Genomic DNA, 6,000 nt, shown 5'->3' on the forward strand with positions numbered 1-6,000 from the left:
TGTGGACTCGTGTGCGCCACCTCAAAAGAGTTACATTGCAGTCGTAGTTTAGGATAGCCACCGAGTCAAAGCTGGCTTGCTGCAGTTAAACCCCACCATCCCCTTTGTTGATAATGATGCATATGTAGTTAGTTCTGATGTAAGTCTTGCTGGGTACATTTGTACTCACGTTTGCCTATTTTATGTTTTTGCAGAGAGACTTCGGTCTCACTAGTAGTTCCGCGTGGACTTCGACGTTTAGCTTGTTACCTCAGCTACGATCTTGTGCCCTCGGCAGGATCTGGTAGATAGTCAGGCTTCTCAGCCTTTTTCATTTATAGATGTCTGTACTCAGACATGATAGCTTCCGCTTGTGCTTTGACTTGTATGCTCTGAGTGTTGGGTCATGAGACCCATGTTTGTAATATCTCGCTCCTCGGAGCCTAATGAATAAATTACTTGAGTCGTAGAGTCATGTTGTGATGCCATGTTGTATTTGCACATATCGAGCATATTGTGTGTATGTTATTGAAATGCTTGGTATGTGTGGGATCTGACCATCTAGTTGTTTATCTTTAGTAGCCTCTCTTACCGGGAAATGTCTCCTAGTGTTTCCACTGAGCCATGGTAGCTTGCTACTGCTCCGGAACACTTAGGCTGGCCGGCATGTGTCCTTCTTCGTTCCTGTGTCTGTCCCTTCGGGGAAATGTCACGCGATGAATACCGGAGTCCTGTTAGCCCGCTACAGCCCGGTTCACCGGAGTCCTGCTAGCCCAGTGCTACAGCCTGGATTCACTCGCTGATGACCGACACGTTCGATGCTGGGTCATGGATGCCTGTCCCTGTAAGTCTGTGCCACTTTGGGTTTACGACTAGCCATGTCAGCCCGGGCTCCTTATCATATGGATGCTAGCGACACTGTCATATACGTGTGCCAAAAGGCGCAAACGGTCCCGGGCAAAGGTAAGGCGACACCCGTGGGAATACCGTGCGTGAGGCCGCAAAGTGATATGAGGTGTTACATGCTAGGTCGATGTGGCATTCAGTCGGGGTCCTGACAGCGTTGGTATCAGAGCTTGACTGCCTGTAGGATTACCAAGCCAAACTGGTCGAAGTTGAGTCTAGAAATTCTTTAGTTATATAAGGGAATTGATTGTGGGATGGAACGTAAGGCTCTTTTTACTCCTTATACCTCATGGCCTTCTGATCTGAGTTATCATCTTCTCTTCTACGGGGATTAAGAACTAGGCTATCTCTTCTTTCTATTAGGAGCACGTGTTACTAATCAGTGGACTTATAAGATTGTTGGATTTAAGTCTCAGTTCAGTTTCTACTACTTCCGTATGTTAATTGTTGATCTCGAAACCTTGATATTGTGCTTCTGAGTGGTTATGCCACCATTTTTGTGAATGTCTGAAGTCTTTTCTGAGCATTTACAGCCGTTATGCTGTCCGAGTCATTCCAGGTTTCTAAATAGTCTGATGCATTTGCAAATCCTTTCCTCTGGTTTCGATGCTCCTTATGGCCAGCTCAATCACACTAATTGTTGAGTTGAGGTATTCTATTGCCTTGACATTTATGTTGGAGTTACTATTATGACCCTAGGTATTTAGGGAGTCACCTAGTAATCTAGCAACGTTTTGTGTTCCCAGTGTGAGATTCTGGCCCTTATTCTCGAAAGCATTTCGTGATGCTACTTAGTAGTAGGTATTCTGTTCCTGGGTTCTTGAACCCGAGATTCACTCTACCTACTTCATGTTGATAGTAATTGCTAGTGCCTTTAGGATATTAGTAACCTTTGCGATAGTCCTTGAAGTCCGTGGTATCTTCTTCTTCCAAATACCATGAACTACTTATGGCAGAAGTTCCTCGTTGAACTGAAATATCACAACAGGATTATTCTCGATGGGTTCTCCGCTCGTAATTGTGACTCTGCCAGTTCTACCTTTCCGCATGGATTGTCCGGAAGAAATATGTTGAACTCGTTCGACATGCTAATCTATGCATTCACAACTCAGAAAATCATAGTTGTCCCTCTTTAGTTGTTTCTGGCCCTCGTCTATCAATTGATAGTCAAGAGTATGCGTGCATTCATTCATCGATGCCTGTTACTCTTGTGGTCCGTCAAGCCATTCTATTCCAGAGAGTGACTTGGAGAAAACAAACTCCAGTACCTCATCCATATTTAGGATTGGGTCAAAGTAGTTGTGTTCCGCGGATCAAGATACAATCCAGCTTCTGGTCTGCTCTACCCTGAAGTATTACCTTCTTTATGACAGGAATTTCATGAGAATTGCACCACCTTTTGTGAATTCTTGACATAGTGATACTTCACGCCATCCTTTTTCATTCCTCCGTTCCGTGTTGTTGCAGCCGGAGTGCCGACAAGTGAATCATGATGTGTGAAATCAATACTCCTAGCAACTCCGTTGCTTGGTAGTTAAATGGACAATAACGTCATCCTTAGCGACTTGACTATTGAATCATCACCCTAAGGTTGATTGTGCTACCTAGTCCATTTTCCTGGTGCACTCCTCGATTGATGAGATAGGATTTGCTAAGTCCTCGCTCATTTGATCATATCATCTTGCCCTGAAAAGCAAGATTGTTCTCGAGCTTAGTAACATATCGGTGGTTCGTGATTTCCGAAGATCTTCTCGGAAGTATTAGCAGGTTGTCACCTGACCGCTATGTTGAGCTCGTGATCAAGTTGGTTTCTTGTGAACCACCTTCTCTCCAAGAATCGGTGTTAGATATCCCTGAGCTAGTTGGTTAAGCTAGACAACAACTTGGAGAGTTGGAAGATAAAAGCTTGCCTGACTTAGTTCATCCCAAAAGGATATTCTTGTGTAGTGTGTGTTGAAGAAAGATGATATCTTCATCAATTGGTCCCTGTGATCAGTTGCTGGACCTATTGTCTTATCAATCTTTTGATTTGAGTGTGGGCTATCGTCAAATCAAGTCAGAACCAACGATGTTCGTAATGTTGTCTTCCTCGTGGTTGATCCCTCGAGCATACACCATTATATCTTTTGGTTCTGACCAATGCTATCACCGTGTTCACAGGATGGTGGAAGTTCAGTGATATGGAAATTCCGATGAGTTGTTGTTGAGCCCATTGACAACATCCTTATCTCCTCCATGATGTTGTTGAACATTAAGTTAGTGTTGGAAACTTTTGAAAGCATTTTTCTTCATGCTAGCTCATGAAGTACTTGTTTGATGAAAGGAGTGACTTCCTTTGATTCACGTGCATTTTGATGTAAGTTGCCGTCGTGAATTCGAGAAAGTTTGTTTTTGCTCCTTTGGAATCATCCCAAGTCGGTCATGCACGTGCGAAGAATTCTGTGGTCTGTTAGACTGATCATCTTCATTCCATACGTATATCCTAGCACACCAAGCCACTGATTGATTTGTTCAAGGAGAAGAAGTTCCTTCTTAAGAGTATACCTTATGCAAGGATTTTGATATCCTCGTTGATGGTTCCCCACCTGAACTCGGTAGTGTTTTATTATAAGACTACCACGTGGTCATGCTTGTCTGGGACAACGTGTTCACATGTTTGTAGCAGAACCAGCTCATGTTTTGGAGCTTACTATCGTAGTTCACTTCCCGAGTATCTCGCAACGTCACCTCGTCGGTTTGTGTTGCAAACTTTCGTTTTCCTTCCTAGACTCGATGAGTCTGGAATATCCTGACCCCAACCAGATCTGAATCTCAGGCAGTTATGATGGTTGGAACATTTCCCAAGAACTATAATATTGGTCCCTCGATAACCGGTAAAGTGAAAGTCGTGGCCAACACACCCAGCCGGAAGACCTATTATTGTAGTATCTTGATTGAGGAAGTTGGCCACCTCCCCATAGGGATTTCGTAGGATTTACTTCCTAGTTGCCCCTATGGATTTTGAGATCCCGAAGTCCGACCTTTTACTTGATGTCCTAGATACTAGACCATTTGTATGAATGGGTTACACTAGCACATCAAGGAGAACATTAGAAGCGGAGTGCTAAATGTCTCTCGGTCGATCATCCAGATTTTTATTTCCTTGGCCTCGCTAAGGTGAAATCTGAGAAAGTGTTATCTTCCTTTGCATCTGCATCATCCATCATCGTTCATCATGGCAGCAAGTTGTGTTACCGGACCCTTGACACGGATGTTGGTAAAACCTTGATGAATATGGAAATGCTCAAGTTCTTGAGAGCACGCACAAGCGCTACGAGTTATCATCGGCACTAACTGGGATTCCTCTCAGTTTCCTCGGCAATGCTATGATCTTTTCAAACAGTGAATTCACTCTCCACTGTTGGGTTCTTCCCCCGTTACCAGAATCATTCCCAGCATTTGCATTTTGTTCCCAGCTTGCACCGCCAAAGTGCCATTCTACCATGGGTCTCTTCCATTTCCGGTGATAAGCAAATTCATCCATTACGTTGTCTTCAACAAGGTAATCCACATCATCCAAGTTTGAGTATGCCATTCTACCGACCCCCTCCAAACGATCGCTCGAGAATTGTCTTAGGCTGGTTTAAAGAGTTTCAATGATCTCTGAATCAAAAGTAATTCTTTTTGACACTTAAGGGGATATCTCTACGAGTCACCTTCCCTAAGGTGTATCATTATGGTATCTTGGCAACTCAACTCCTCGCTACGTTGACAATCGTTTACCACCTTCTTAAGCGTGAAATTGTGGTCTACCTAGTGAACCTTCGTCATCTGCTTCACTCCATTCCTATGGATGTGTGCTTCGCCTCTCAGCTCGAGAGATGTTGCTATGTCTCATTCCGTGAGTTAATCCTGAGTTGTTCGACCTTCGAGAAGAACCATTCTTTTAGGATCTTTCCTTTCCTCTCGTTGTCATGTTAGTTGGAGTTCTCAGAGCAAGACTTTGAGACAAAGATGGTGATCGAAACAACGTTCATTTGAAGTGCAACCTGGATCGTGAAGATTATACTAGTTTGTGTTTCCCCTTCATCCTACCCTACGCTTGAATCTCGAGACGAGATTCTTGTTTAGTGGGGGTGAGTTGTCACATCCCTAGCTTCAGGCATTGCTCTAGGTTAGCTTCATGTGTGCATCATGTTTAAATTTTTGAAACCTGAACTGAGGAATTTTGGAAGCCTCAAAAACTTAAATAAAAGAAGGGCAAAAACCCTAAAAATCTCATTCATTGCTCCAAAATGCTCTTCTTAAATGTTTGATAATTTTTGGTAAGGGTTCTGGTCCCAACCAAAATATTGAACATTTTTAAGGATTTATTTTTGGGACTTTGAATTTAAATCATTAGCTATTTGAATTTGAATTATATTCATATAACTAGAATATAATTTCAAATACCCCTGAAATATTTTATGAGCTTTTGGAAAAGTCCATATAGCAAAATAAAAATATTCAGAGGAGCTTTTGGCATTGTTTGAATTATTTTAAATTCAAAATAGTGGCAAAAGATTAAATAAAAAAATAAAAGAGAACAGAATTAAATAAAAAAGAACAGAAACTTACCTGGACCTACCTGTCCAGCCCAGCCGGCCCAGCTCCCCCACCTGGCCGGCCCAGCCCACCTCCTCCCCCTTGTCATCTTCCTCCCCTCGCACCGAAGCAGCTCGGTGGCGAGCGCCGATGCCGCCTCGGCCACCTCCTGCTTCCACCGAGGCGTTCCCGAGCCTCCCCCTCACGCCTCGTGTCCCCTCGCCCCTCTTCCTCCCTCGCTGCTCCCTCTCTCTTCCCCGAACACTCTCCCCCTCCTCTGTTCCCTCCCCGAACGGAGCCGCCGCCACCGAGGAGAGCCACCGTGGCTACCGGCCACCCCACGGCTCACCGACGCCCCAGGAAGCTCCGCTGGTCCTCCCTCTACCTCCTCAACGAGCCACGAGACCCCAGACGTGCCGCAACACCGCCCTCGATGTCTTCTTCAACCTCGGGACCGCCGGCCATCTTCGTCAAATTCGTCGGCTCCGGTGCCTCCCCGAGCTCCCCGAGGCCACCGTCGCAACCCCTGTGAGCTCCACTCCGTTTCCCCTC

The sequence above is a fragment of the Triticum aestivum genome, chromosome 5B (assembly GCF_018294505.1).
Source record: "Triticum aestivum cultivar Chinese Spring chromosome 5B, IWGSC CS RefSeq v2.1, whole genome shotgun sequence".
Classification (NCBI taxonomy): Eukaryota; Viridiplantae; Streptophyta; class Magnoliopsida; order Poales; family Poaceae; genus Triticum; species Triticum aestivum.